This window comes from Mus musculus, chromosome 8 (assembly GCF_000001635.26).
Source record: "Mus musculus strain C57BL/6J chromosome 8, GRCm38.p6 C57BL/6J".
NCBI lineage: Eukaryota > Metazoa > Chordata > Mammalia > Rodentia > Muridae > Mus > Mus musculus.
This window is the reverse complement of record NC_000074.6, coordinates 4812557-4820222: the sequence shown is the minus strand read 5'-3', so window position 1 is coordinate 4820222 and position 7666 is coordinate 4812557. Positions and strand designations below refer to the sequence as shown.

The 7666-nt window shown below is 41.4% G+C and overlaps 1 pseudogene; it reads left to right on the top strand.

Moving 5' to 3' along the window:
- Positions 7057-7462, top strand: Gm9457 (predicted gene 9457; annotated as a pseudogene).

The window sequence follows — 7666 nt, the reverse complement described above, 5'->3', positions numbered from 1 at the left end:
AGAGAACTGGAGGCCATAAAAGAAGGTTAAAGATGTAAAAAGAAATTCAAAACCAAACCCCTAAAATTCAAAGCAATGGCAGGAATTTCACGTGATTTCTAATACTCTTCCCTATTCCGTAGGTGCATATTTATAAAAGCATTGGACTACAAAACCCGAAAGGAATTCAGAGCTACTTGGCACATAGAAATAGTGCTAAAATTTAAAGTACATCAAGATTGGCAATAATAGACCCTTTATGAATGGCATTTCACGCATATTCTCTAGAAGGATGATTAAGTTCACAACCTACCTAGAATTATAAGTTTATAATAGGAAGATTTCAAACTACTTACCCAGAAAATTCTGGAAATAAACCAGGAAAGAAGATGTTAACATAGAGAGCTCATAGAGACAGAAGCAACAATGAGAGACCAGTATGGGTCTGAGCTAGGTCTTCTTCACATACGTTATGGTTATTTAGCTAGAAGTTCTTGTGGGACTCTCATTTTTTCCTTCTTTTTTTCCTTTTATTGGATGTTATTGGATATTTTCTTTATTTACATTTCAGATGTCATCCCTTTTCCCAGTTTCCCCTCCGGAAACCCCCTATCCCATCTGCCCTCCCCCTGCTTCTATGAGGGTTCTCCCACAACTGCGCTCTCACCCTGGCATTCCCCTACCCTGGGGCAACAAAGCCCCTCAGGCCCAATGGTCATAGCTCCCACTAATGAGCAACAAGACCATCCTATGCCACATATGGGGCCATAGCCATGGATCCCTCCATGAGTACTCTTTGGTTGGTGGTCCAGACACTGGGAGCTCTGGTAGGTCTGGCCAGTTGATACTGTTGCTCCCCCCATGGGGCAGCAACCCCCACTTCAGCTCCTTCAGTCCCTTCTCCAAATTCTCCATCAGGAACCCTGTGCTCAGTCCATTGGTTGGCTTCGAGCATCTGCCTCTGTATTTTTCAGGTTCTGGCAGAGCCTCTCAGGAAACATCTGTATCAGGCTCCTGTCAGAAAGCACTTCTTGGCATCTGAGATGGTGAGATAGCATCTGGGTTTAGTGACTGTATGTGGGATGGATCCCCAGGTGGGGCAGTCTCTGAATGGCCTTTCCTTCAGTCTCTGCTCCACACCTTGTCTCCATATTTCCTCCTGTGAGTATTTTGTCCCCCCCTTCTAAGGACTGAAGCATCAACACTTTGGTTTTTCTTCTTCTTAAGCTTCATATGGTGTAACCTCCCCTAAGCCTGAAGCAGGCTGAGCCAGACCTTGACCTTTTCTGCCACTAAGGAGATTACCTAAGATGGAGCCTTCCTAGATCACTCTATTGTTCAGCCACTGTCACTGTTCCTCTTCAAGATACTGCTATCTGTGGGGAGGCCGCCGAGCTATTCAGGAGACTACACCCTATCCTGCATGTTGCCACCAGCAGCTAGTTCCAGGCTCCAAGGATCAATTGGTGGGAATGGGCCTCCCCTCTCACCTTTATAAACGCAGTTGCCATTAAACAGTTGAGCCTTGATCAGGAACCTTGTCTTGGCTCCATTTTTCTCTCGACTGCCTGGTTCCCCTCTCCTTTCAGCCCCAGTTTGCCTCCCAGGTGAAACCCAGTTCATGTGAGCTGCAGGTCAGTTTCCAACAATATGGTCTGTGAATTGTATCTTGAGTATTCCGAACTTTTGGGCTAATATCCATTTATCAGTGAGTGCATACGATGTGTGTTCTTTTATGATTGGGTTACCTCGCTCAGGATAATATTTTCAAGTTCCATCCATTTGCCTGCGAATTTGATGAAGTCATTGTTTTTAATAGCTGAGGAGTATTCAATTGTATAAATCTTCCACATGTTCTGTATGCATTCCTCTGTTGAGGGACTCTCAAAAGTAAAAGAATAGGATATCTCTGACTCTCTTGTCTGCACTTGGGGCACTTTCCTCCTACTGGATTGCCTTGTCCAGCCTTAATATGAGGGTCTGTGCCTAGTTTTATTATAACTTGCTAAGTCATGTTTGGTTGATACTCCTGAAAGTCCTGCTCTTCTTTATTTGAAGGGAAATACAGAAGGAATGAATCTAGGGAGGAGGGGAGGGTAGGGGAGGGGAGGAACTGGAAAGAGTGGAGGGTTGGGGAAAACTACTGTAGGGGTGTAATGTATGAGAGAAGATGAAAAGAGAGAGAGGTGTTAAAATTAGTAGTTTCTTAATAAAGTCTGTTTTAAACCATTAAGAAGTTTTATATATATATATGCCTTCCAGTTGGCACCAGCACCAGGTCACCTTGTGGACAGAGTCGGCAGACACCCCCACGGTCCCTAGAGGACTCTCCATGCGATCTTAGGACCACTGGTGAGTAGAACACAACTTCTGTTCCAATCCAATCGCGCAGGACCTGAGACAGCATTAGGGAAGCAGAAAACCTGCCTGACCAGGAGCATAAGTCCCTTCCAGTTGGCGCCAGCACTTGGTCACCATGGGTGGGGAGTCAGCGGACACCCCCATGGTCAAGTGAGGACTCTCCACATGATCTTAGGACCACTGACCAGAGAGCTCCACACTCCTCAAAGGAGACACCACTTCCAGGCACTATAACACGCCCAGGATCTTTGACACAGGATCCCAGGATAAAAGGAGCTTGGTCACACCAGTATTTCAGGGTCTCAGAGAAACTTGACTGCTAAGAACTCTGACATGCCCAGAATTTCAGGTTCACAGGAGCCCACAAGCAAAGGATCACAGAGAAAGCTGGACTCTGAGGAGTCCTCAATCAACTAGGATTATAGGAAGGACAGGCTCCAATCAGATATATTGAAAACAGCAAATACTTGAGATAATCAGATGGCAAGAGGCAAGCTTAAGAACAGAAGCAACAGAAACCAAGGTTACTGGTCATCATCAGAACCAAAATCTCCCACCATAGCAAGGCCTGGATACACCATCACACCAGAAAAGCAAGACATGGATCTGAAGTCACTTCTTATGATGATGATGGAGGCCTTTAAGAAGGAAATACAGGAAAACATAGATAAACAACTAGAAGCATTTAAAGAGGAAACACAAAAATGGCTTAGAGAGTTACAGGGAAACACTACCAAAGAGGTGATGAAATTGAACAAAACCACACAAGATCTAAAAATGGAAGTAGAAACAATAAAGAAAAGCCAAAGGGAGACAACTCTGAAGATAGAAATCCTAGGAAAGAAATCAGGAACCATAGATACGAGCATCAGCAACAGAATACAAGAGATGGAAAAGAGAATCTCAGGTGCAGAAGATTCCATAGGGAACATGGACACAACAATCAAAGAAAATGCAAAATACAAAAAGATCCTAACTCAAAACATCCAGGAAATCCAGGACACAATGAGAAGAACAAGCCTACTGATAATAGGAGTTGATGAGAATGAAGATTTTCAACTTAAAGGGCCAGCAAATATCTTCAACAAAATTATAGAAGAAAACTCCATACCTAAAGAAAGAGATGCCCATGAACATAAAAGAAGCCTACAGAACTCCAAATAGACTGGACCAGAAAAGAAATTCCTCCTGACACATAATAATCAGAACAACAAATGCACTAAATAAAGACAAAATATTAGAAGCAGCAAGGGGAAAAGGTCAAGTAATATATAAAGGCAGGCCTATTAGAATTACTCCAGACTTCTCACAAGAGACTATGAAAGCCAGAAGATCCTGGACAGATGTTATACAGACACTAAGAGAACACAAATGCCAGCCCAGGCAACTATGCCCAACCAAATCTCAATTGCCATAGATGGAGAAAACAAAGTATTCCTTGACAAAGCCAAATTCACACAATATCTTTCCATGAATCCAGCCCTTCAAAGGATAATAACAGAAAAAAAAACAAATACAAGGACAGAAACTATGCCCTAGAAAAAGCAAAAAAGTAATCCTTCAACAAACCTAAAAGAAGATATCCACAGGATTAGAATCCCAACTGTATCATCAAAAATAACAGGAAGCAACAATTACTTTTCCTTAAAATCTCTTAATATCAATGAACTCAATTTCCCAATACAAATTGGAAAGGAAGAAGTCAATATATCACTTTTTGCAGATGATATGATAGTATATATAAGTGACCCTAAAAATTCCACCAGAGAAGTCCTAAACCTGATAAACAGCTTCAGTGAAGTAGGTGGATATAATATTAACTCAAACAAGTCAATGGCCTTTCTCTACACAAAGGATAAACAGGCTGAGAAAGAAATTAGGAAAACAACACCTTTCACAATAGTCACAAATAATATAAAAAATACCTTGGTGTAGCCCTAACTAAGGAAGTGAAAGATCTATATGATAAGAACTTCAAGTCTCTAAAGAAAGAAATTGAAGTAGATCTCAGAAGATGGAAAGATCTCCCGTGCTCATGGATTGGCAGGATCAATATAGTAAAAATGCCTATCTTGCCAAAAGCAATCTACAGATTCAATGCAATCCTCATCAAAATTCAAACTCAATTCTTCAACGAATTAGAAAGGGCAATGGGAAAATTCATCTAGAATAACATAAAACCTAGGATAGCAAAAACTCTTCTCTATGATAAAAGAACATCTGGTGGAATCACCATGCCTGACCTAAAGCTGTACTACAGATCAGATATGATAAAAAGACAAAAAACAAAACAAACAAACAAACAAAAACAAAAACTGCATGGTACTGGTATAGCAACAGACAGGTAGACGAATTAAATAGAATTGAAGACCCAGAAATGAACCCAGACACCTATGGTCACTTGATCTTTGACAAGGGAGCTAAAACCATCCAGTGGAAAAAAGACAGCATTTTCAACAAATGGTGCTGGCACAACGGGCAGTTATCATGTAGAAGAATGCGAATTGATCCATTCCTATCTCCTTGTACTAAGATCAAATCTAATTGGATCAAGGAACTCCCCATAAAACCAGGGACAGTGAAACTTATAGAGGAGAAAGTGGGAAAAAAGCCTCGAAGATGTGGGCACAGGGGAAATTTTCCTGAATAGAACACCAATGGCTTGTGCTGTAAGATCGAGAATCGACAAATGGGACCTCATAAAATTACAAAGCTTCTGTAAGGCAAAAGACACTGTCAATAAGACAAAAAGGCCACCAACAGATTGGGAAAGGATCTTTACCAATCCTAAATGAGATAGGGGAGTAATAGCCAATATATATAAAGAACTCAAGAAGGTGGACTCCTGGGAGTGCGTGGGGGGAGTAGGGGGGAAGCATGTGGGGTACTTCTGGGATAGCATTGGAAATGTAAATAAAATAAATACCCAATTTAAAAAAAGAAGGTGGACTCCAGAAAATCAAATAACCCCATTAAAAAATGGGGCTCAGAGCTAAACAAAGAATTCTCACCTGAGGAATACCGAATGGCTGAGAAGCATCTGAAAAAATGTTCAACATCTTGAATCATCAGGGAAATGCAAATCAAAACAACCCTGAGATTCCACCTCACACCAGTCAGAATGGCTAAGATAAAAAATTCAGGTGACAGCAGATGCTGGAGAGGATGTGGAGAAAGAGGAACACTCCTCCGTTGTTGCTGAGATTGCAAGCTTGTACAACCACTCTGGAAATCAGTCTTTTGGTTCCTCAGAAAATTGGACATAGTACTACCGGGGGATCTCACAATACCTCTCCTGAGCATATATCCATGAGATGTTCCAACTGGTAATAAGGACACATGCTCCATTATGTTCATAGCAGCCTTATTTATAATAGCCAGAAGCTGGAAAGAACCCAGATGTCCCTCAAGAGAGGAATAGATACAGAAAATGTGGTGCATTTACACAATGGAGTACTACTCAACTATTAAAAAGAATGAGTTTATGAAATTCCTAGGCAAATGGATGGACCTGGAGGGCATCATCCTGAGTGAGGATCACAAAAGAACTCACTTGATATGTACTCATTGATAAGTGGATATTAGCCCAGAAACTTAGAATACCCAAGATATAAGATACAATTTGTGAAACACATGAAACTCAAGAAGAACGAAGACCAAAGTGTGGACACTTTGCACCTTCTTAGAATTGGGAAAAAAACATCCATGGAAGGGGTTACAGAGACAAAGTTTGGATTTGAGACGAAAGAACAGACCATCTAGAGACTGCCATATCTGGGAATCCATCCCATAATCAGACTCCAAACTCAGACACCATTGCATACACTAGCAAGATTTTGCTGAAAGGACCCTGATATAGCTGTCTCTTGTGAGGCTATGCCGGTTCCTGGCAAACATAGAAGTGGATGCTCACAGTCAGCTATTGGATGGAACACAGAGCTCCCAATGGAAGAGCTAGAGAAAGTACCCAACGAGTTAAAGGGGTCTGCAACCCTATAGGTGGAACAACAATATGAACTAACCAGTACCCCCCAGAGCTCGTGTCTCTAACTGCATATGTAGCAGAAGATGGCTTAGTCAGCCATCATTGGGAAGAGAGGCCCCTTGGTCTTTCAAACTTTATATGCCCCAGTACAGGGGAACACCAGGGCCAAGAAGTGGGAGTAGGTGGGTAGGAAAGCAGGGGGTGCAGGGGGTATGGGGGACTTTCGGGGTAGCATTCGAAATGTAAATGAAGAAAATACCTAATAAAAATTGGAAAAAAATAAAAATAAATTTTAAAAAATGGAGTTATATACAAGCCTAGGTCATAATACACTGGAAAGCAGAAGTAATTTATATCTAAATTTTAGTGTTGTCTGAGTTCACAAAGTGGAAGCTTGCAATCTGTTTTCTTCTTCTAATTAAAATATAACAATGGCTTTTCTGCCTCCTCTGCTTCCATAGAGCCTGTGAAAAAGCTTGTGGTGAAGGGGGACAAAAAGAAGAAGAAGAAGAAGAAGAAGAAGAAGAAGAAGAAGAAGAAGAAGAAGAAGAAGAAGAAGAAGAAGAAGAAGAAGAAGAAGAAGAAGAAGAAGAAGAAGAAGAAGCAGAAGCAGAAGCAGAAGCAGAAGCAGAAGCAGAAGCAGAAGCAGAAGCAGAAGCAGAAGCAGAAGCAGAAGCAGAAGCAGAAGCAGAAGCAGAAGCAGAAGCAGAAGCAGAAGCAGAAGCAGAAGCAGAAGCAGAAGAAGGTTTTGAAGTTCACCCTCAACTGCACTCATGCTGTAGTAGATGGAATCATGGATGCTGCCAATTTTGAGCAGTTCCCCCAGGAGAGAATCAAGGTGAACAGGAAAGCTGGCAATCTCGGAGGAGGAGTTGTGACCATTGAGCAGAGCAAGAGCAAGATCACTGTCACTTCTGAGGTGCCTTTCTCCAAAAGGTATTTGAAATATCTCACCAAAGAATATTTGAAGAAGAACAACCTCCGAGACTGGCTGCGTGTTGTCGCCAACAGCAAAGAGAGTTACGAGCTGCGTTACTTCCAGACTAACCAGGATGAAGAGCAGGAGGATGACGAACATTAAGACACATTGGTCTGCAATGTTTTGTAGTAACTCATAAATAAAATTTAGGAACAAAAAATATATAACAATGAATAAAACTGGAAAGTAATTGAGTGCAACAATTTTATAGGAAATTATACTAATGGCTAAACCACAGTACCCTAAGAATCTCTGGGTTCAGTAAACCAAATCTTATGACCAACAAAGTGAAAACCTTTCCAGGAAACTGTTGTTAGCAGAGTCTAAATTAACCATCTTGCCATGACCTCTTTGACTATTTG